Source organism: Podarcis raffonei, chromosome 10, assembly GCF_027172205.1.
Source record: "Podarcis raffonei isolate rPodRaf1 chromosome 10, rPodRaf1.pri, whole genome shotgun sequence".
Lineage (NCBI taxonomy): Eukaryota > Metazoa > Chordata > Lepidosauria > Squamata > Lacertidae > Podarcis > Podarcis raffonei.
In genome coordinates this window covers 2,711,293-2,736,434 of record NC_070611.1, presented here as the reverse complement: position 1 = coordinate 2,736,434, position 25,142 = coordinate 2,711,293, and the positions used below count along the sequence as shown (strand labels likewise).

Genomic DNA, 25,142 nt, shown 5'->3' with positions numbered 1-25,142 from the left:
GGACAGGCTTATGCCTGGTTGTCTGGTGTTGATGGGGCTCATGGAAGAGATGCAAGCAAGAGAGAGAGAGCGTGTGGTTGTTGTTGTTTTTTAAAAAAGGCTTGAAACCTTGTTTTGCTTTGGTTCAGGCACTTAATATTGGTAGAGCGCATAAGCATTTTAACATCTTATTTGACATGTAGCCATTGTTAACTGTTCCTAGAATCATAGAGTTGGAAGAGACCCCAAGGGTCATCTAGTCCAACCAGTTGTTGTTGTTGTTGTTGTTGTTGTTGTTGTTGTTAGAATTATACCCCACACTTTCCTGCGAAAGGATCTTGGGGTGTTGAATGGTAGTTTGAGCATTAGTTTGCATCTTTGCTATGCTTTCGCTTTTGTGCTAGACCGCAGCAAAAGGAACACTAGGTTGTGCTGTTTCCTCAGATTCCTGCCTGCGCACAGCCTTCCTCTTTGGCTTGCTGCTTTCTACAAAGCTTCAGTGGAGTTCTCTGCCTGAAGAGTTTACTGTTCAGTGGCACACAGGGAAATGAATTGCACCTGCTGATTGGAAGCTTTCAAGGAAAGAAGCAAGTATATTGGGCAACTCCACGCTTGCATATGAATATTTTTCTTTTCACTTGGCTGAGCATCACCAATAAACTGAAGCATTGTATGGATATGGGATTATCAGTAGAAACAAAGAGTTAGGCTACCGTACTTTGTTTTAATTAGGTCTATTGTCTCTAGCAAGGGTTCCAGTGGTAAAGATAACTCGAGAGATGCTCAGAGGAAGGATTTCTGAAAGAAAAACAGATTTTTATGCTAATAAGAATGCTTTCTAGCAGTACAGTGTGTTGGAAATTGAAAACTTGCTTATTTCTTTTTTTAAAAAAAATTGCTTGAGGCTGAGCATTTAGTAAAGCAGAACAAAGCAAGACACAGTATCTCAGAAGGAAAGGAGCACAGATAAATGGCTGCCACTATATCCTTCAGAAAAAGCAAAGAACGCCTCACCCCCAGCTGCATAATCTGTAGAAAAGGGGAGCTTTGTATTACTGCTCTGAGTGAGAGCCTTTATACCCCTCTGATCTGTTAATTAGAGATATCAGACCCTTAGTTATGGATATCAGGACATAGCTGAGTGTATCATGCATGCTTGCAGTACTCCAAAACTGTAAATAGAAGTGTTTTGCAGCTGATATGCTGTGAAAATCATTGCTTGAAATATGTAGCAAACACGAGCACAGCAATTGTTGACTCTGCTTGGAACAGCTGGATGTGTGTGCTTTTGTGTCTGAAAACAGAAGACGGCATAGATATTTTGTACTGTTATACTTCCACCTTACTCTTAAGTATTTTCACCTTTTTTCTGCCTGAGACATTGTATTTCTAGAATTTTACCTGCTGAATTCTAAATGGCAGGATGGGTCACCAGTCACCATATGTGCCAACTCCTAGGGGCCAAGGCAGTTTTGTTTCCCCCTTTCCCCCTTTTTTAAAAAGGGGACTGGGCCCCCTCAATGTTCAGAGGGCATTCAGTTCTGCCCCCTGGCTCCTTGTGACATCACACGCATGACACCAAGCCATCGCATTGGGCCCCCTCAATCAACGTGAGGAGACGGTGCCTCTGCCACTGACCTTCCAAATGTTGCTAGACTCCAGCTCCCATCATGGCCAGTGCTCAGGGCAAGGGGTGATAGAAGTTGTAGTCAAGCAACATCTGGAAGGCAGGTCACCCACCTGCTATCAGGGAACAATTATATAATGCAAGTGACAGCACAGCTGCTGCTGTGATCTTAATGGTTGTGTAGAACAGAGGTTTTTGCGTGCCAAGGCCCTGTGACCCAGTTGCTCCCTATGTGATGAAAATAACCATGCGAGATAGCAGAATATAGGTTCTGGGCTCAAATAGGCCACAACTTTATTGAATACAGATGTAAACAGTTTGGCATGGGCATTGGGTGAAGACATTTAATTAACTCCAGCCCATCTGCAGGGAGTATATCTAAGGGTAAGCTACAACATGGGGGCCCCCTATGACTTACATCAAATGGGGTACCCCACGAGGGTCCACACTGGAGGAGTTCTATGGCCCTAGCCCTTGTTTGGGCGTTGCACAGAAGCCACTCCTCACGGATCCCTTTAATGGGATACCCTTAACCAAGGTGGGGCAGGCGGAGGCTACAAGCTCCCCTCCAGCCAAGACTAAGGCTTACCTAATGCCTGACCTCACAAAGTTGTGACAATAGCTATGAGGCAGGTGAAAACCAAATGGCTGGTGCCAATTTGCCAAGTGGAAAAATTCTTGCCTGGCTCCGAATATGGCAGCAAACAATGTCCATAGCAAGGTCTTAGCATGAAAGAAAAGCATATGAAAAAGGGGAGGGAGATCCAACAGAAAAAAATCTGAGGAGGAGTGCTGGGCTCGCCTCAGTTTATTCCTCACTGGCTTGTTGGGACCACCCTCTGGGGAATTCCTAGGCCCAGGCCTGCCTGCCACAGGCCTGCAGTCCTTCCCAGCCAGCTGCTGAATCTCTGACCAGACCCGTGGCCAGGCGGCAATGTCATCTGACCATTTAAGTTAAGTGGACTTGGAAGGTGCAGCTTGTTATGTGGGGCTGAAAAAGCTGCTTCTCCTGACATGTACACAATCGTTACCACTAGAAGAACATTGCGGTCCTAAGGGTCAGCTTAAAATGGACACATGGCAACAAATTTCTTATTGCAAGAACAAAGTGACCCCCAAGGGAGGCACGTCTTACAATTAGCAACTACTCTCCATGACAAGTGATCCCAAGAATACACACATGCCTTCACACAGACACCGTGGTGCTTCTGTGCTTCACCTCTTTAGGGTGACGGTATATGAATGGTCCTGTTTATACGCTGCCACAGCTGCACAGCTGCGCCCCCACACACCCAGCGCTCTATGGTGGGTCTCCATTCAGCTTCCCACCGTGTATGTAAGCCTTCCATTGTAAGGCTCTGCAATATAGAAAACTGCCACATCAGCACCAGCCCCCTCCAGGAGAAGACACAGCAGATGCCTTAAAGCTGCCTTATCACGGGTTGGGGCTCATCCTGCTGTTTATACCTTGTGGACATCAGCATGTAGCTCCTGATATGCTGGGACCAACCACAACTGCACGACCAATTTCTTCGCGGCCTGGTGAATTTCTGAACTTGTTTGATGGTGATTAAAATTAATTATTGTAAGAGAAATAATATATACCTGGAAAGCACTTTGTCCGCTGGAAAGTAGCACAGAAGTGACTGGTATATGTGGTGACCTGCAGCACAGCATCAATCGATTTCCATGTTTGACACTGCTTGATTCCTATCTAAGGTAAAGGTAAAAGGTAAAGGTACCCCTGCCCGTACGGGCCAGTCGTGTCCGACTCAAGGGATGTGCGCTCATCTCACTTAAAGAGGCCGGGAGCCAGTGATTTCAAATGTCCCAATGGTTTTACACTAATTCTGTGAAAACATTCAGCCATACAGTACAATTGGATAGTACGATTGCCTGTATCACTTTTGGCCTCCTTAGGAAGTGGTGATGCTAAAAATACTTGCCTTAAGCTTAGTCCCCTGTTATTCTTCATCTGAGCCATTATTCCCGCAGTCATAAATGGCTATATCTTTCAGCTTGAGAAATGAGAGTAAAACCACCTTCTCCATTTCAGCCACCTGCAAAGACTCGATTACAACATTCAGTTCAGAGTTAAAACCAATTGGCTTCTGGCATCTTGTACCCCATTAAAATTTGGCTGCCAATTTGATTCTGCTTCTAAATGTAAAGCAGAGGACTGACTGGCTAGGCTGGCTTTAAACTGAGCACAAGCTTCCAGCACATGCAGTGAGGGAATATCTCTTGCTGGCTTTCAACTGGCAGCATCTGGAGCAGTGCTGTGACCTTCTGCCAACCACACCTGTGAGCAGAGGCCTTCTGGGAACAGGAGGGAGCTGACGAATGATGATGAGCATTTCTGGGCTCTGATAAAGCGACATCCTCTGTTTACAGAGAAACATATTTCTCCTGGCACGTCAAAAACCTTTGCATTTTGAAATGGCAGGCTGGCTAGCCAGAAAGGTATCTCGGGCACATTAGTATTCTGAACTCTGCTCAAGACTAAAGACTGAACAGGAAAAGAGTCTGCAGAACACCTGCCCACAAAAGCGTGACAATTTGCAAGTCCTGTAAATATTAGGCTGCGCCTATTTCCATTTGTGGCTGTCACTGTAATGTAATCATAGGGTACATTTCTGCACATGCCAACTTCCTATCTCAAAATCTAAAAGGTGAATCAGAATCTGGGCTTCAGTCTAGGAAGGCTGTGTGTGTTTGAAGGGAAATTACAGCATAAAAACTAAAGGAGAACCATGCTGGATGAGGCAAAGACCCATCTAGTCCAGCCTTATGTTATCAGAGTGGCCAACCAGATGCCCGTGGGAATCTGAGAAGTAGGACATGGCAAGGCCAATAGCACTCTCCCCATTTGTGGTTCTGAGCAACTGTTATGGCCAAGTGTGGAGACCATGGACCTTTAGTTTGGTCCAACAAGCCACTTCTGTTGCCTGTGAAAAAGCCAGCCAGGTTGTGGGGACTCATGGCCAATTGGCTGGATCTCTCACACATACACCCAAGAGGACTGATAGGGGCAGCTTTTTTGATGAGAGAAGTGGGGGTGAGCAGCCGGAAATGAAACAGGAGGGGCAGGAGTGGCAATGCTTGTGGGATGTTAGCCAAACATAGCAGTGTATGCATATACCCTTGTTCATTTAAAGGATTGTGACAACATGGGCTGTTGGAGAAGGAGGGTTCTCTAGACGCAGGGCAGGCAATAGGCAAAACTTGCTTTTCTGCAAGTCACCATGCAGGAGGATTATTTGATTTCACTGCCTTCAGCTTCCTTTTCGCATTTGCACTGGAGTCTGGCAAGTTCAAACCAACAGCGTTATCAGACACCTCTGTGATCAGTCGATGCCTGTGTTGTGCTATTTCATGACTGGGTAGCTTCAAAATCTAAAATTGTCAACCAGGAACCCAAAATAACAGTGTAACAATAAATACAGCTCCTCAGCTTTTATACAGAAGCTTTTGAATTATGCATAGAAGTCTGGAACAAAAATATCAAAATTATCCCCACCTCCAGGTCTTTAAAAAATAATAATAGCAACATGAACATTCTTCTTGTTTTTGTACTTCTCTTTGTACATGCTGTGTGCTGTAATGTTGCACAGCTGCTGTCATTGCCCCATCCTATACTGAAGATCTGCTGGCTGATGAGATACACAGTTTCAGACAAGGTGGTGCCTTCCAGATGTTGCTGGATGACCCTTGCATCATTCCTGACCATTGGCCACAATGACTGGTGGGGCTGATAAGAGTTGGAGTCCATTGTTATCTGCAGGACACCATGTTGGTTATCCCCTCTACACAGCTGGAATGCAAGATATGCTGCCAAAAATACAATAGTGGAACATTCCAGATACACTGCCAAGCCTAAAGGGCAATAGCTGTGCTTCTCTTCCATCTACAGATCCGCTGTCCAGGGCACAGGACCCTTGGAACTGGGACAGCTGATTGACTTCAAGGATATAAATTCCATTTCAGAATGCTGATCAATAGAGGCTTTCTTTGTTGTCAAGTTTTTCACTGATTCCCCCACTCTAATTTTAGCTAGCTTCAAAATGGGACTCAGAGGGGCGGGGCAGTAGAAATGTCAGAGAATTATGATGGAAGCAGAAATGAGAGTAGAAATTGCTTATTTTGTTTGCTTATTTGCCCCATGTGTGAAACAAAAGTAAATCTAGCAAATGCAATCGGTGTTTACTGTTGTTTGTTCTCAGTTTGCAGATGATATGATATTCTCAGTTTGCAGATGATTGCACCTGGCTTGAGAGCAGTACATGTGAAAAGGATCTAGGAGTCTTGGTTGACCACAAACTTGACATGAGCCAACAGTGTGACGCGGCAGCTAAAAAAGCCAATGCAATTCTGGGCTGCATCAATAGGAGTATAGCATCAAGATCAAGGGAAGTAATAGTGCCACTGTATTTTGCTCTGGTCAGACCTTACCTGGAGTACTGTGTCCAGTTCTGGGCACCACAGTTCAAGAAGGACACTGACAAACTGGAACGTGTCCAGAGGAGGGCAACCAAAATGGTCAAAGGCCTGGAAACGATGCCTTATGAGGAACGGCTAAGGGAGCTGGGCATGTTTAGCCTGGAGAAGAGGAGGTTAAGGGGTGATATGATAGCCATGTTCAAATATATAAAAGGATGTCACATAGAGGAGGGAGAAAGGTTGTTTTCTGCTGCTCCAGAGAAGCGGACACGGAGCAATGGATCCAAACTACAAGAAAGAAGATTCCACCTAAACATTAGGAAGAACTTCCTGACAGTAAGAGCTGTTTGACAGTGGAATTTGCTGCCAAGGAGTGTGGTGGAGTCTCCTTCTTTGGAGGTCTTTAAGCAGAGGCTTGACAACCATATGTCAGGAGTGCTCTGATGGTGTTTCCTGCTTGGCAGGGGGTTGGACTACGGGGTGATACAGTAGATCTCTATGGGGCAGGAAGCTTGATGAGCTCAGAGGAAGTGACCCCGTCTCTATGCTCAAGCATAAACCTGAGGCCTCTCAGGATACACAAGTGGTTCAGGTGCAGCTGCCAGAAGCAGCCGCTGGAGAGGGAAAAGGGATGAGGAAGGACGGGGGAAATGATTCCTGCTGGTATTCTGCCAGGCAGGCTGGCTTATGTCGTGCCTGCCCCAGGCTGGAGCCAGAATGACTCCTCCTCGGACCCCAGCATTGCCCCAGATATCTCCAGCATCTCCAAAGTGCTGCCAGGCCCATCTTCAGTACAGGACCCATGAATGAGTTTTCTGACTCACTTGTGGGAGCTCCTTGAGCTGTGAAATCAGAGGATGGGGTCAAACTGCACCCCAGCCCCACATCAGGCAGCGCAGGCACAGGTACTTTTTTGCAGTAAGGAAACTGAGGTAAGAATGCACTTGGAAGTGTGGCAGCACCATATAACTCCCCCCCCCCAAAAAAAACCCCAATCTGGATGAATGCTCAATAAGCAGGCCATCTGGAAGCACAGTGTGCATAGGATTGCAACCTTTGAGATATAATTGTTTAGACAGGGTTTCCTTTCCCAAAAAGGTGGTGTATGGTGGCATATTATCTCCATATACACTTCACATCCCATTGATACTTTCCCTTAACCATAAAAAGGCAAACAACATAAAGGGCACTTTTAAGTGACATGGAAAAATGGTTGGGAGCGTTACTTTCAACGGATGGCCTTTTACTTTCTTTGACAGCCTTTTGATGTGGTTTTTGTTCCATGAGCAAAAGACAGCATGGCTGAACTTGTCATTTCAGCTGATGAAGCAGAGTCTATGCCAGGGCCATGTTGAAATGAACCCTGGATGCTGGTCAAGCACTGAAAATAGACTTGCCTGACCTGATTTCTAGGTTTATGACCTGATTTATTTCTCTAATGGTGTATACTTTCTCTACCCAAGAGGAACGTCAAGTGTAAAATGAATGGAGCTGCTCAGCCAAGCTTGGAACATGATTTTTGTGGCGAGGCTGAAAAGGTGAGGCTGAGGGGAAATTTCAGAAAACAGGAAATTTGTGAAGCTAACAGGAGCCTGAGCCTGCCGTGACCTGTTTGCTTGCAGTGTGTTGCGTTCCTTTTAAAGTTCTGCTCTTAGTGTTTCTGGGGACTAAGATTTTCTCAGCCACCATTGTCTCTCTTCTTTCACTCCATGTCACAAAGCATTACATCCAAAGCTGTCATATATTTAGTAAATCTGAGCCAGTTTTGTCTGCTCGGATTGGCTGTTGCCCCGAGACGGAGCTCTGGCCCAGCCCTCTTCCCTCTTACCCAAAATGCCCGGAACTGAACCTGAGGTGCTAGGTACGCACAGCGTCTGCTTTCCCTCTGAGCTACGGTGGCTTGTCCGTCTGTGGCTTCTTCCTTCATGTTTCCTTCACTCGAGAGGCATCCTTCATTCTAGTCAATAGTCCTGCTTCATTCCCCCCTCGCCATCTTCACATGCTCTCTAATCTACTTCTGCCTCCCAGCCTGCAGGCATCCTCATTAGGGATATCCAAGTATTTGAGTAGAGATGCTTACAGAAGCTTGGGCCCCAGTTAAATGCTTGAAAGCACAATTGAGTACACCTTGATCCTGTGAGCTGCCGCCAAGGCTGCCTTCCTTGGTTCAAAGAGCCCAGAATCTTACCTTGGAGCACAGCGGGGACGAGGCTCCTCAGCGGAGAGCCTTTTTCACTGTCAAGTGCAACTACCAGTCCCAGAATCCTGATATGAAACTGATGTTCTCTGCAACATTTCCATCACAGAGCCCCAGAATTCATGGTAGTAAACAAGTGAGAGACGTGGTGAGGAAGAGAAGCAGCAGCAGGAGAAAAAGCTAGTGAGGAGGTAGACTCCTTGAGGGAGTTAGGCCCACGGAGGGCCTTTTGCACAACAGCCCTTCGAAACCTAGACCTGGCATTGCACCCAGATTGTTTCCTGCCCTGCTCCCTTTCTCTTTGGTGTCACATTGCCCTTCTGGAATTCCTCTCTCTTAGGGTTAGCTTGTGAGTTTAAAAACAAATTCTATGAAGTACTTAGGATTGAGATTTCTCTCTGTCTCTCGGAAGTGCTGCATAAATTTGCTGTGGTTGTTCTTACATATTTGTTTCAGTTGTATCTCTCCCTTTTACATCTCTTCCATGAAGCAGGTGATATTTGACACAGCATGCTTTGTTTGTATATTTCATATAATTTATATACCATGATTGTTGGGAGAAAAAACCCTCAAAGCAGTTTATCTGTTTAATCACATCCATTCCTAAGGATTTTTAAATGGTGCACAATCTGCCCTGAATGTGAGCCCTAGAGCTTTTATAGAAATGTTGCTCTGAACTTGCTTCTTTCTTGTGGAAAAACCTCCAGCCACTTTGGATACTTCTGAAATGCTGCCAGTTAAAGGAAGAGATACAACAATAACATCTTTTGAGTGTGTGGTCATGTTACGGATGTCATCGTATTTGAATGCTTGCTATCCAGATTTTGTTATTGCCGGCTTTTGCTCTTGCTTTCATGCATAAAAAACTGTTCATGCAGGAAAGCCCTGAGATACACAGCAATAAATATTCTTTATATGTATTTATGTATTTAGATTTAAATTTTGGACATACTAAAGGAATGTTTCATTTCATCTAGCATAAAATGCACTTTCCAGTTCCAGTTGCTTGAGTACATTGTTAGCAAATCTAGAAGCATCTTGTCCTCAGAATGCAGCCTGTTCACGTAGATAACTTAATGTAGATACCTTAATTGACTTAAGAAAAGGCATCTGTCAGAGGCTCAGGAGCAGAAGAGCAGGGAGCAGGAAGTGTTACATCTGCGACAGTGCACTGCACATGGCCAAAGAGTGTCCCCAGAGGCTCCAGAAGCACACTGCAGCCTCAGCAACTGTTAAAGGAGCAATTCAGCAGGGAGTAGAGCAGCAGGGAAACGGCGAAGCCTGGTTGGAGACGGAGGCACTGGGGCTCAACCAGGCGAGTCAGTGAAGCAGTCCCCAGAGATTTTGCAGCCCACAGACCCCCTCCCACCCAAACCAGTGGTGCAACTCACTGCATCGCTCCAGCTGCCCGATGGGCTCACCCTGGAGGTCCCTATTACCATTGACTCTGGTAGCAACGCAGACTTTGTAGGGTTGGACTTCGTCAAGCAGCATCGCATAGCACTCCTGCCAGCCACGACGCCCCTAAATGTTGTCACGGTAGATGGCAGGAAGATACTGGGAGGAGAGGTGGTACAGCAGACACCGCCTCTGGTGATGCAAATTGGGAACCACCGTGAAGTCATCAGTTTCAACGTCACCCACCTGTCGGACACGCCCATAGTGTTGGGCATGAGTTGGCTGGATAGGCACAGCCCGGCATTAGCGTGGTACCAGCGGCAATTGACCTTCTGCTCTTCCTACTGCGCAGCGCACTGCATCCAGACCTGCCAGGAAGAGGAGGGGCAAGAGGATGCACCGCAGCTACACCTAGGCATGGTGCAAGCGGTGCCCAACAAGTACAAGGCCTTTTGGGAAGTCTTCTGCGAGAAGGAAGCAGACAAGCTGCCTCCCCACAGACCCTACGACTGCAAGATTGACCTCCTGCCAGGGGCGACGCTGCCGACTGGGAGACTGTACTCCATGTCTGAAGACGAAATGCAAGAACTCAGGGAGTTCATAGATCGCAATTTGAAGCGGGGATTCATCCGGGAATCCAAAGCAGTGGGGGGCAGTCCCGTGTTTTTCGTGAAGAAGAGAGACACGCCCGAACGGAGGCTCATAGTGGATTATAGAATCATCAATTCCAGGACAAAGCCCACAGCATTCCCCATGCCCAAAATTGACGACCTGCTCGCGACGGTGAGGAAGGGACGGATCTTCACCAAGTTGGATCTACGAGGGGCCTACAACCTTATACGCATGCGGGAGGGCGACGAGTGGAAGACAGCCATGTTTACGCCTTTAGGAACCTATGAATACAGAGTCATGCCGTTTGGTCTCCAAAATGGCTCCCATTGTTTCCAAGCTTTCATGCACCACGTGCTAGCGGGACTCCTCTACAAGAAGTGCGTCTGCTTCTTAGATGATATCCTGATCTTTTCGGACTCGCAGGAGGCGCACGAGGAGGACGTCAAGGAGGTCCTGCAGAGACTACGGGAGCACAGACTTTACGCCAAACTGGAGAAGTGCCAGTTCGACACGACAGAGGTGGATTTCCTGGGCTACAAGCTGTCCGACAAGGGACTTGCCATGGACAGCGCCAAGGTCCGCTCAGTGTTGGACTGGAAGAGCCCGCGCAACCGGAAGGAGGTCCAGAAGTTCGTCGGTTTCGCCAACTTTTATCGCAAGTTCATCAAGGGGTTCGCGAAGGAGACGGTGGCCATCACGGACACCCTCAGCTCCAAGAAGAAGAAGTTCACCTGGACAGACCAGGCGGAGCAGTCCTTTCGGAGGCTCAAGCGTCTCTTCGCGTCCGAAGAACAGCTGCTACACGTAAACCCCAGCAAACCGATGAGGGTTGAAACGGACGCCTCGGACAGAGCGGTGGGGGCGGTCCTGTTGCAGCAAGATCCGCAAGGGGACTGGAGACCGTGCGCATTCTACTCCAGGAAGCTCAGCACGTCGGAGCAGAACTACACCATCTGGGACAGGGAGTTGCTGGCCATTCATGCAGCCTTCAAGGCGTGGCGGCACTTCCTCGTCGGAGCCAGACACACAGTGCAGGTCCGCACAGACCACAAGAACCTGGAGTACTGGCGCACGGCGAAGTTCCTGAACCAGAGACACATCCGCTGGGCGGAGTTCTTTGCAGATTTCGATTTCCGGATAGAATACATCCCGGGAGACAACAACGTCATGGCGGATGCGCTATCCAGGAAGCCGCAGTATCTCGAGGAAGCGGCACCGGCAGCGGCCAAACACATTTTCACACCAGAGGTGTGGGCGTGCGCTTCAGCCGCAGTGGACCTGGACGCAGTCCGTCGCGCGCTACAGGCGGATTCGTTTGCGCAATCCAAGATGGAGGAGGTGCGAAACGGCACAGCGAGGGACGACGAGTTCCAGATACGCGACGGACTACTCCTCCGCAAAGGGGCTCTCTACGTACCGGGAGACGACCTTCGCGCGAGAGTCTTGCAGCAGCTGCACGACGCGCCCAGCGCTGGGCACTTCGGCAAGGACAAGACGGCGGAATTAGTCACCAGGGACTTTTGGTGGCCCAAGGTGCGGGGAGAAGTTGCGGATTACGTTTCCAGGTGTGACACCTGCCAAAGGGCCAAGCCAGTACACAGGAAGCCGGCGGGTCTGCTGGAACCGCTGCAGACGCCGCTCGAACCATGGGAGAAAGTGGCCCTGGACTTTGTTACAGATCTGCCCAGTTCGCGCGGCAAAACAGCGGTACTCGTGGTCGTAGACCTCTTCACCAAGATGGCGCATTTCATTCCGTGTGCGAAGGTGGCCACAGCGGAACAGACCGCCAAGCTGTTCATAGACCACGTATTCAAAGCTCACGGCCTGCCGCGGTCCATCCTGTCCGACCGGGGCCGCCAATTCATCTCGAACTTCTGGCAGAAGCTGCTGGGCATCCTGAACGTCAAGATCAACTTAGCGTCGGCACGACACCCGCAGACCAACGGACAAGCGGAGAGGGTCAACGCCATCATGCAGCAGTACCTGCGATGCTACGCCAATCAACAGCCCTCGACCTGGGTGGACTACCTACCGCTAGCCGAGTTTGCCTACAACAACACGAAGCACGGGTCTACAGGGGTGACACCGTTCTTCGCCAACAATGGGCGCCACCCCAGAACCTTCCCGGGGTTGGAGACCGAGGCAGAGGGGGAGCCATGGGGGGCAGAGCACTTAGCCGCAGAGTTACAGGAGGTCCATGAGCAACTCCGAAGGCACTTGGAACTCGCGAAACACGCCTACAAGATGCAGGCAGACAGGCACAGGAGGGTTGGGGAAGACATACAGGTAGGGGACTGGGTCTGGTTAGCAGCTCAGGCAGTGCCGGCCAGAACGCTAGCTAAGAGGAAGCTAGGACACAAGCAGCTGGGACCTTACCAGGTCGCGGCACAAATCAATCCAGTGGCCTACCGGTTGACACTCCCGGAGGGCTCCAGAATGCACCCAGTCTTTCACAGGTCAGTGCTCACGCCTTACAAGGCACCCCACAGGTTTCAGGCGCCAGGGACCGCACCAGCCCCACGTAGCCCATCGCCAACAGGGGAGGGACCACAGAGGGCGACGCCACTCAACGAGGTCACGCAGATTTTGGACTCCAGATGGGGGGAAGAGGGAGTTGAATATCTCCTCGCCAGGGAGGGTACTCCGGCCAGCGCCAACGAGTGGGTTCCGTGCTACGCCGTGGAGGAGCACTATCTCAAAGACGAGTTCCATTCGATCTTCCCACACAGACCCATGCCGGCGGAGTATTTCGACGACTGGCTTTTCACACCCACACTGTCAGCCAGCACGTTCCAGGGTTTCTCCTCAGATGAGGAGCCGACGCCGGGGATGAGCTCCCCGGAGGGGTCGCTCTCGGGGTTTGCCACGGACCGCTCCTATTGGTGGGACACTCAACCAGAAGTGGGGTGGAGCAGGGAACTGCTGAGGGGGCCCTTGCACACAGCCTCACCCGAGGGACCGGGTGGAGAGGTGGACATGGACGTGTGGGGGGAGGATCTTGGTTTTGAGCACGACAGCAGAGAAATGGAAGCAGAGGAAGTCGACGTCGACGAACCCATCGTGGGGGGGCCTGATCCCGCTGGCCGGTTGCACACCAGGGGGAGAGAACGGAAGCCAGCACTCACACCCCCAGCGCTGGAGCACCTGGAACCCACACCCGAAGAGGGGGAGGGGGGAAGGGGGGGCTTCGAGGGGGGGATGGATGTCAGAGGCTCAGGAGCAGAAGAGCAGGGGAGAGAGCAAATAGAGAGCGGAGGAGAGGAATCAGAGGGGAGCGTAGGGGAATATGACAGTGGACCGAGAGATTCCATGAGCTTCTCCAGCGAATCAGAAGATTCCCAGGAGGGGGCGCCTATGGTAAGAGCGAGGCGAGTCCCAGGGGGGACGATCCATAAACAAGGAACCAGAGGGGAGTCCCAAAGGAGTAGCGGAGGAGTAGGGCCAGTTCCCCCACCAGAGCACAGTGGGGGGGAAGAGTCACGTGAGTCAGGACCAGCTTCTCCTCCATCGGGGAGTGGGGAGACGGAGGGAAGGCCAGGTCCAGCTAGCCTCCCCGAAAGGGGGAGCAGTGACACAAGTGTAACGGTCAGAAGGAAAGTGGGAGGCTGCGCGCGCGCGCCAAGTTCAAATGTGGAGGAGCGCGGGACAGCAGAAAACCCGGATTGGGAGCCAGGTCCTAAAGCCAGAAGGAGGGGGGGAGAAGAGTCAGCAGAATCAGCGTCAGAGGAATCTAGGAGGGCTGAGACTCCGACTAGCAGAAGGACCCAGAGAAAGAAGGAACAGAGGAAGAGGTGGAGTAAGGCTAGAATCTTAAGCTGGTGTCAGGGGGGAGGAGATTCAGATGGGACTTCTACGGTCTGATGGATAGACGTAGCGTTGCGCGCTGCGCGTCTGGAAATGAAACTGAACTTCAATAAAGACTTTTAAACTTGAGCAAGAAGCAGCGTTGGTCTTGTGTGAGCTGGGACCTTGGGCAGCGCTGACAGCATCCTTATTGGATGCTAGCTTTGATAAGTGCTGCTTTTCATTCATGTCACTTCCCTGTAGGTATCTGATGGCAACCACTTCTCAGGCTCTTCTTGGTGGCTGCTGCATTTAATGCACTTCGTTTTAAAGCTTCACCCCACTCTGCTCCGTGTCGCTTCTTCTCAGCTCTCACACTCTTGTGGCTCCTGGAGTTGAAGAGGAACGCTGATCCCTGGGCTCAAAAATCAGTAAGCCATCAGTCCTGAGTGCCGTGGCTGAATTCATTAGAGGCAGAACTAATCACTATTCCTATTCCTATTGACTCCAGAAGAGTAGCCTTTCCAAAAGACTTATTTAGCTATGTAAAGGTAAACCATTTGCTTCCATTCTCTTTCCTGAGCAAACATACCTGCCAAATCCAATAAAAGGATATTTGGCACTTTCCCAATCTGTTGTCCTCCATGCTTTAGAAAGTATTTAAGTCAAACTAAGAAACCTAGGAAAGAGATAGAGAGATGTCCCTGTTCACACAGATGCGCATGCAAGCATGTGTCTCCATGTGGGCATAATATTTTGAGGGAGGGGCAGAGTTACATGTGACAAAATGTGATCACGTTTGAGGCTATGCCTGTGGAGGAAGGGGGTTGGTGTGCTGCACAACCACAGGCTGGATGGAACCAACAACAAGAGCCGTGAGCCAATGCAAATATGCATTGTAAGCCCTCAGTGTACTTGGCAAGTGAGCGCCAGGTGCAAAATGAAGTTCTGTATACAAAATGGAGGCAAACAGCTGTTGGTTTGTTTATAAGTGGGGGTGGTGCTCCTGGAAGAAAACACTTTTCTCTCCAGGTCTTATTGATGGCCAAATACAGTGGTGCGCATGTGTTGGCAGTTAGCAAATAGATTAGGTGTAAAATAAGACATTAGCATGCCTCCAAACTCTTCTTCCTTCCCTGAACAATGGGGGCAAGTCTGTCTTCTATTAACAAGGATAGCTGTTGTCTGCCAATGCTTGATTCTTCTGACATGCTTGCAAATACTTTGCACAGTCACCTATAGATCAAACCTCAATGAGCCAAGGTGTCAAGGGGCATGGCCGCTTCGCCATAAGGTCCCAGGGAGGGTTACACCATTAAAGCAACATTAAAAACAATTTAAAACAATCAGTAAAGTGAGAATCAATGCTCAGAGGCTTTAGGACTGTATAACTTGGGGTAATTCCAGCTGTCAATTTTCTCCCCTGATCGTCTTGCTTTGTAGTCGGCCCCAGATGCTACCTGTGCTATTCCCAGTTATTCCATTTACTGGAAAGATCAGTATAGGAGTAGCAACAACAACATTATTGAAAACCAGTAATGGTAGATCTAAACCCAATAAGAGCAGGAAACAATTCCGGTTTCTGTCCCTTGTTTGCTGTTGCTGTCTCTGGGTAGCCAACCAAAAGTTCTATCTCCCAGCTTTTCAGGGCTTCCTGTGGGCAACTGCTTTCTTTTTATTGTCATCTGTTATCTTGTTAGGCAGTGGGCAAAACTGTCAGCATCTCATAGTGCTCTTCTAGGGCTTGTTGCTGCTATAGATTAAACTTTCGGAGAGTCCCCAGCGTGGCCTCCATCTGTCATGTAGTTATGAAAATGACAGCTCTCTTTGTCCAACTCTCTTGTGACTTCAACCTCCCATTTTGTCATCGTATTTTATATCATGGATATAAGACACTTTGGTTTTCAATAACAAAATGTGCTCTATTCATCTTGGAACAAGGCTACACCATAGGTACAGAATTGTAATTGTCAGGACTAGGCCATGATCAGAAGTCTGAGGTGAGCCAAGAGGCAGAAGCTGTGGAAGAAACCAGAAGTCAGAACCGAAGGACAAGTCAGCACCACAGATATCCTGCAGCCATAGGAGCCAACTCCTTTGTGCCTGCATCGCATCATGTGACCGATTATGTGTGGGGTAGGGCTTACCTGCCCCTCCCATATTTTATTCAAGTTGACACCCCTGCCTGGAGGCTAGGTTGAAGAATAAGCTAGAAGTCAGGTCAGGACTGAAGCGCAACCAAGGATACAGGAACTCACCAGACGTCAGGAAGACCTTGTTGTGCAAGCAAGGCTTAGCTGGGAAAGAAAACCTCTTATACTCCTTTCTACTCAGGAAGTTCCAGATGTCCAGAAGGTTCGTGACATGGGGAAGCTGCACACAGACTCCAGCAGCTGCTGCCCCTGAGCCACACTTGCAGGATATCACGGCCCATCACACGCAGAAGCATGGGAGCAGCATCATATGAGGCTGCATTATGGATGTGGACACTGGAACCATATAAATGGGGTCATTTGCATGGGTCGCTCCCACCCAGTCTTTGGCTACCTGGGACAGGGACGATTAGGTGGGAAAGATCCACACACTAGGATCTGACCATGTGCTTTTAAGATTTACATGCATTCTGTAATCCCATGGAATTACCCCATGGGCAAACAACTCCCATGCTACTGTGGAACAGAAACAGGCTAAACAAAAGCAATATATTGTTCGTTTATACCATTTCAACATTATCACTGGGACAGCTGGCATCTGTATGCTGCATGCATGCAACAGTGTCGGTCTGTGCACAAAGCATTTATGATTCCAGAAATTCTAGAAGGACTTCTAGAATGAGAACAAAGCTGAATCTGGAATGAGGAAGATCTGACCATACATACACAGAGAGACAGCACTGGCAGGTGGAAGGATCTGTGTGTGAATGCCTGTACCCAGGCATAGGAATATACAGGGCCAGATGGCAGAGAGTGATCACATGAGAAGTGGAGATGAAGAGAGGGAATGGAAAGTAGCTTATCAGCATGTAATAAACAACCTGCTGAACTTTGAATGACCGTGCAAATCAGCATGCCAGGATGGAGAAATGGCAACAGGGATTTCATTTGTAATTAGAAAGGAAGTGTATTTGTTTGGTGTTATAAAGGCCTAAAAATATAATTTCATGCTTTTAGCCATTTGGCTATTGAGCACAGGTTGCAGCAGTAGAAGAAACCTCACACAGTCCATCTGGACAGCCAGTCTCTGTGCCAGAAGTGGATTGGCTCCCTTTGATGTAAAACTGCATCATTATTCTGGGACTTGATCCCAGCTCAAATCAACTCTCCCCTCCAACTTCCTTGATTTCAGCTTCAGGGTTAATTCATATGAACATCACAGTATGCAGAGACTGCTTGGTATTGCTGTGTACATTGGCTCTCTGTACATAGTAAGTCATTTGAGTGAAGGCTCAGGCTACTGTACATAGATTGTGGTTTTAGTAGACGCTGCTGAACCGTATTTTGTGGTTTACAATGTGTGCAAAAAGGCATACTTCTTTGTGCGGAGTACCTGAAAATGGCCAACTTAGCTTGGAGAAGAGCCAATGCTGAACCATATTTATGGACCGAACTGTGTGGAAAAGGCATGGTCCTTTGTGTGGTGCTACTTGAATATAGCCAGCTTAGCTCGGAAAAGAGCCAATGCATGCAGCAATTTGGCGCACATTTCCAGAGGGCTCTTTTATACAATCCTCCTTGACAGTTCTTGCTTTGTATAGCTTCCTTCACACTCAGCAGTTTTCCTCTGACGTGTATGTTTTATTAGATAATGTCAAGGGCCCTGTTTCTAGGTGGTTTGACAATGATTCGATATTCTACCATAACCTGGGTACTCAGTCGTGCCACTCTGCCTGTTTGCTACTCTCGCTATCACTTTGAGTAAGCAAGCAATTGGTGAACTTAACCTTGGCTAGATTGGGAATTGACTTTGCATTTACAACTGTTGTCGGCAAGTGTTCAAAAGCTTCTCTGTCTTTGGAACATTCTCTTGCAGCTTATATTGTTTGCGTGTGCATGCTGTGCTTTATCATTTTGCCCTCTGGGAATTGTAGCTTGGTCTGCCTTGCACACACCGCATCACAGTCATTTGGAAATCAACCCCATAAATAAATCCAGGAACAAGATAAGGCTTTGGAACTGGGTGGAGGAAAACAACTTGTAAAAAGTTTTCAAGAAGCAATCAAGAGATTTGATTGAGCTGATTAGAAAAGATATGCACGCAACAAAGGACTGTTTAATTGGATAGCCCAGTTATATATTCCACAGAAATAATCAAGTCTAAATGTTTACAACTAAAGAATGTGTCCACATGCACCTACAAGGCACCTGCTTTGGGGAGATTTGTCTGCTAAATGCTGACAGTGCATGCTCAGATTTTTATTTAGGATTCCATGTTAGAGAAGAACATCTCAGAGAAATAACACTTGAATTGTAAAAGAAGTGAAGTGGGCCTGATTTGGAGTCAAATCAGATAACCCTGGCAACATCTCTAGGTCAAGCTAGTTTCTGGCTTTTAATTATCAGATTTATTTCCACACTGTTCATCATCTATGGTATTTGTTTTTGCAACCCTATCCTGGTTACATCCAGGGCATCCAGGGCATGTGAACTTATTATCCTATCCTAGTTATATAGGCTATATATATACACATATATAAAGATCTAGAATCTTTATATAAGGCAGCCACATCTTCTGCCCACTGTCACAATGTGACTCCCCTCACTCTGGAAGGGGGAATGTTCATCTGAATATCCTGGCAGGGAAGTTAGTGAGATGGTAGGCTTCCAAGTTCAAATCATGGTTCAAGTTTTCATTCTAAATCCCCAAGTTCAAAAGTTTTTCAGTTGGTATTCTGGAGGGGAAAAGCCATCTTTTAACAACAAAGCAGCTGTGGCTGTTTCTCCCAGATGTGACCATTATGTCCAAATGAATGAGGATGTCACACACTGGTTCAGTTTGAGTCTTGGAGAGAAGGCGGGGAGAGGGCTGAAGAGAGCTGCCATCAATCTGAATAATAGACTGGATGGCAGCAATTTTCTCTTGAACATCTGAGAGATGTCATGAGTTGTGATCTTTCAAGTAAACATTGTCAGCATATTGAGATGTAAAGTCTCCTCCTGCTGATTCACACTAGGTCACTCAAAGAATAAAATGGAATAGAGTGAAGATCGGTGACAAGTTCTGCAGTACTTTTGTGGTATTCGAATCAAGCCGGAGACAATAAGTCATAAACTTGAAGAAGAGTATGACACGTGGTTCTTTCAGGAAGGCTTTTATTTGTGAATGCCTACTTGATGGCGACAGCCACAATTGGATTCTATGGCAACCCCAGCCCCAGAGATCAAAGATGTGTTATGTAAACAGGGCTTTAGTAGATAGTCTTGTTTCTGGGATGAAGTTGAATATTGACAGAAACTGCTTATTGAGTTTGACCAGAGTCAATGATCCCTGATTAAATGCAAAGTACTGGCTGTCAAGTCAACCTTCAAGCTTATTGCTTCCTTTTTTATTCCCACAATGCTCAATTCAGTCATAAAAGCCCAAAGGGCTTGACTACATGAACATGCCAGAATAGTCTCTCTCCCCACATTCATGATGGTCTTGCTTCTGTGTCAGAACAGAAATGGTGTAGGGTTAATTATTGGAGAATGAGAAAAACATTCTTATTTTTGGAGTGTGGTTTGCACTGTGGACATGTGACCAGTTCACACCAGTGAATTTCTCCATACCCAGGTTCATGAATGCAAGGGGGGAAATACTTTGACTCAAACAGTATGTTCTTCAAATTAGTAGCCAGGCCTCATGATGATCACAGCTGCTCTGTCCACCAGTTCACACTAACTTTCTGTTGGAGATATATACTGCTATTCCAGTTGTTGTTGTTCTTCTTCTCTAACACCATAGGCTCAGAAATTTTTGGAGCTAGCTTTTAAGTATGTCACAGTGGATGGCAAAACAGCAAAATATTCCTTGAAGCTAAAACAGAAGCCCCCCTTGTGGTGTATCTTTTGATTTGGCTGTACCTTTTATTTGTAAGACATCCCCTGACACCCTTTTTGGGTGAGCAAGGAGTGTCTTATGTAGATGGGAGTCTGAAGATTTGAACCCACAGCTGCAGTCAGTGCACCCCAGCAACAGATGGTCCAAGCTTTGGATCACCTCTCAATGATCAGCTCACGGCCTACTTAATGTTGGAATCTGAAAAGTGATGAGAAGCAGCCATTGCTTTTTTGTGTGTGGCAAATATTCCCCTCCTGTACTGAAGCTTGTCACAACCTCCATATGGTGAATGTTTCCATGGAGTTCAATGAAAAGCTTTAATGAGCTCCCATTCCTCTCAGTTTTTTGTAATGTTATAATTGGGGACACAGAATATGTGCATCTGACCTCTTCGAAGCATTTGCAAACAGACACTTCTTGAGGCTCCTTGACCAGTGGAGCAGACCAACATGGCAGGTGGCTCAAGGAGGGGGGGCACACCAAATGAATGAGGTCATTATATGTTGGGTTGAGGCTTTCCTTTCCTCTCTGCTCACGACACAGTTTTCACTGTTCGTTGGTTGCTGAAATCTTGAAATTCATTCCATTTGAATAGAAGGAGGGAAAGAGAGCCTGTCTGTTTGACCAATTCTGTCAAATCAAATCATCAGTCTAAAGTCCTGAGATGACATGGGTTGGCCAGCGGAATTATAATAGGGTTAAAGAGACCGTGAGTCTCTCAGTGCCTCCCTGAATCAAATACCGTGCCATCCTATCAACGGTCCTATGGAGACAGGGCTGTAACCTATTTATCAACTCTCCATTGTGCATTAAATATTACAAGGAAGCGCTTGTATGCTTTATAAAATTTATTATTGCAATGAAATGTCTCATTTTTGTCTCTCTAGCCAGAGTAAAATCCATCTGCAGGTGAGCAAATATATGACTTATTCCAGACAGTATTTCACATGCATAACAAAAGCAACTTTGATCCTATATCTAGCTCTCTTGTGTTAAATAATGTATATGCACAGGCAGTTAGAAATGAAATGTATGCGAACCATTCATGAGTGAAAACCTTGTCTTTTGCTCTGCATATCTCCGAGTGAAGGAAAGTTCTGGGGACGTCTCTTTGGAGTGCCAGTTTCCATCTCAAGGTGCTTTTGTAAGAGCAGTTTGCTGCTGCTGCTGCTGCTGCTTACTGCATTTTTAAACCACACATCATCCATTGAGATTTGAGGGAGGTTTACAAAATAATCAATAGAAGTACATATATCACAAAACACACATTAAAGGATTACAGTAATTAAAGTAATATAAATATACAAGCTGGGTATGAAGGAGCAAGTAACATTTTGCTCTTTTTTGTGTTCTTATTATTCCATTGCAATGTTGTGTGCTGTGTACCTCTTTGCTTTATTCTTATGAAAGTGCAGTCTATTTTTTATAAGTAAATAAATAAAAACCCCAACCAATACTGCCAGCAACCCCCCCCCCCGGTTTCTTTCATGCCCAGGGCAAATAAAACAAAAGCTATTTTTCCTTGCTAAATATATTCAATTTGCTTCTACGAGCCTCCACTCAATGGGTGCCCACTGGGTGATAGCTACTAGCCATTAACTGTTATCACTGTTCGTTCAGGCAAACCTATTCTAGGTATCTTGTCCAATGCTTTTAGTGTGTGGTCTCCTTTTGGCTTGTGCAGGGTTGGGTATGTTTGCTTAGAAGATATCTCTTTTAAAGGAACATGTTCAGAGTTGGCTGCATCATAGACAGTTAAATGAGATCTTCAAGGAAGATAATAAGAAAGGATTTAGCTACACAATCTCCAAATTCCAAAAGGAAATTTTAGAGGATAATGCTAAATTATTAAAGGAAGCGTATAATATATTATTTGTCAGGGTGCGGGTGGTGCTGTGGGTTAAACCACAGAGTCTAGGGCCTGCCGATCAGAAGGTCAGCGGTTCGAATCCACATGACGGGGTGAGCTCCCGTTGCTCGGTCCCAGCTCCTGCCAACCTAGCAGTTCAAAAGCACGTCGAAGTGCAAGTAGATAAATAGGTACCGCTCCAGCGGGAAGGTAAACAGCATTTCCGTGTGCTGCTCTGATTCGCCAGAAGTGGCTTAGTCATGCTGACCACATGACCCGGAAACTGTACGCCGGCTCCCTTAGCCAGTAAAGCGAGATGAGCCCAGAGTCGTCTGTGACTGGACCTAATGGTCACGCGTCCCTTTACCCTTTACCTTTATAATATATTATTAGAATGGGAAACCAAAGATGAAGAAGTCAAATCAGTAATGATCAAATGGGCACAAGATTTGGGGCATAATATACAATTTGAAGATTGGGGAAAACTGTGGAAAGTGAATTTGAAATTCATGGATTGCATATTGTTGAAAGAGAATTACATGAAAATGATGTATAGATGGTATATTACACGGGCAAAAATGGCAAAAATGTATAGAATAGGATTAAATAATTGTTGAAAATGTAAAGAGAAGGAAGGCACTTTCTATCACGTGGTGGGAATGTAGAATAAAAAAAATTTGGGCTGATGACTAATGACTCAATTGAAGGCCAAATTAGACTCTGGGTTGTAAGTGGGACAAATAGGAGTTTTGGAGGGTCTGTTAAAGTTGGGGGAATTGTCTAAGGCCAGTGGCCAAGGATTATGGGAGTTGGGGGTCCAATATAAACTGGAGGACCACAGGTTTCACTCTCCTTGGTGTAAGAGAAAGAGTCAATCCCTCTACCGATGCCTCGTTCTCCTCCCTGGTTGCTTTTAAAAACAAACAAAAACCCGTGGAAGACCCTATCATGGAACTCACAGCATCTTGTCTAGTTTGACCCTAAGACAAAGCTTTTCCCCATGCTCCCATTTGTTTACTGGTGGATGTCATGGCAAACAGACTTCATCGGCTCACCACCATTGCTGGGGCCACAATATGCCAACCATCTTTAGCTGATACTACTTCAATCCAAAACTCTCCAATTTTTCGTAAAATGCCATACATATTAGGGGTAACAACAAATCAGTGCTTTATCAGATAGCCAGTTCTGGTGTCTGAGAAGCTGATTAATTTCAAATTCTTTCTGATTCTGCCCATAGCTGGCAACCACTGCCAGGCTCCGCCCACCACCCATAAATTTCTGCCCTGCTAGGCTGCTAACAAGTTTTTACTCTGCTGCTGGGTCCTTCTAGAGCATCAGAATTTTTGAAATTAAATTGTCATCCTAGTGGCGATATTCTTGCTTCCACATTCAAGGCTGAATAGGCTGTGAATCTTCAAGCTTGTTGCTGTGCTAAAAGTTTTTTTGTGAAGAAGCTAATCTATCACCTTACATGAGGAACTATCCATGAGCGTGTCTGTCAGAGAAATGTCTTGTTCTCCCTTCATTACTGTTGAAGCAATCCATCACTGCGTGCTCTAAATGGACTGTCATACTGTTGTCTAGTAAAAGTCACCCATCGCTCCCTGACCGCCAACTGTGGTGGATGCTTGAAAAGGCAATATCAACTGCAATCAAGAACACGTAGACAGAATTTACAGCCTCACATCCCACTGAGCTCTCTCTACTGCAAGGATTACCTGTCTTTATAATCACGCAGAGCATTTGTTTGTCCAACCTCTGTTCCAATTCATTGGTTTATGTTGCTTCCTTATTGTTGTTCTCCTTAAGCCAAATAAATAGAGTGGGTTAGATCTGTTGAAATGGCTGGGCCTCCCCCGCCACTCTGGGCGGCTTCCAACAGAATATTAAACACACAATAAAACATCAAACATTAAAAACTTCCCTAAACAGGGCTGCCTTCAGATGTTTTCTAATAGTCAGGTAGTAGTTTATTTCCTTGACATCTGGTGGGAGGGCGTTCCACAGGGCGGGTGTCACTACCGAGAAGGCCCTCTGCCTGGAGCCCTGTAACTTTGCTTCTCACAGTGAGGGAAAGCATCCACTCTACCACTGAACTATGGATTGTCCCCAAGATCCTTGGTTGATTTCACCCAGTTTTGTCTACTCAGATTGGTAGTGCCTTGCTTGGGTAGAAGCCAGTGGAGGCTGATCCATTGAGGCAGATGGGTCACTGACCCACCAACCTCAGTCTTCCCTCACTCAGCCCCCACCTGCATGTCTTCTTTCTTACAGCCAGTCCAAGGTTGTAAGTCTCGATGTTGTCCTTTGTAGAACTCAGCAGGAAAGAGGCTGGGGCTAATCCTAGAATTAGTTGGCTCTGCCTGTCATTGACTCTGACTCCACCTACTGTTGGTCTCTCTGCTTTTGACCTAACGGGCATCGGCCACCGTGGCTGGAGACTTTTCCCTGATAATCTACCTGAGGTCATTTTACCTGGAGATGCATGGGATTAACATTGGACATTTATGCATACAAAGCATGCACCCCACCACTGATCTATACCCCAACCCCAAGATTCTGCAAAAACATAAAATCTGGGAGTCAGCACCATTCGGCAGGTAAAAGTGATGAACTGGGTATCAGAGGATAAGGAGTTCCTTTCCTGTTTTTTCCTTCCTAGCCTGGTGCTGTGCAGGCTGTTGGAACAAGTCCAGAAATTTTCCCACATTATTTTTCCTCCAGATGCAATACAGTGTGAATCCCCCACTGATATAAATGGAAAAGCTCAAATTGATTTTTGTGGATGTCAGACAGGGCACAGTATAATTGTCTTTAAGTTGTGAAGTACTTTGGGACTTGCAGAGCAAAAGAACTACATGTCAAGTATACCTTTTGTATTTGACATACAGGCTGAAATAACACACTTGCCATTTTTTATATATATCTTAAGCATTTATTATTTATTATGTCTATATCCTGCCTGTATTTTTTCCACAGAAAATCTCAAGGCAGACACACACACACACACACACACACACACACACACACAATGGTTGGGGCTGCACCTTGAGCAAGTAATCATAGATAGCTGGTGAGAATAACATGAATTTGAATGTGGTTATTGGCCCCAGGTTTCTCATGCCACCTTGAGTTCCTGAAGTTATGCTTCCCTCTACCAAACTCATCATGTTGCTCTGGGCTTGAAAATTGCATGTTCTAAAGAATTCAGGTCTCCC

The 25,142-nt window shown here is 46.8% G+C and overlaps 1 protein-coding gene and 1 long non-coding RNA gene across 4 annotated transcripts in view; one reads left to right on the top strand and one right to left on the bottom strand.

Annotated features, from left to right (window-relative positions):
* FRMD4A (FERM domain containing 4A) overlaps positions 1–25,142 on the top strand; it is a 464,351-nt gene that overhangs the window by 118,000 nt on the left and 321,209 nt on the right. The window lies entirely within an intron of this gene.
* Positions 15,505–16,823, bottom strand: LOC128422386 (uncharacterized). The gene is made up of 2 exons (XR_008332495.1): positions 16,756–16,823; positions 15,505–16,055 (listed from the first exon to the last, which is right to left on the bottom strand). It is a non-coding gene; the product is annotated as an uncharacterized LOC128422386 (long non-coding RNA).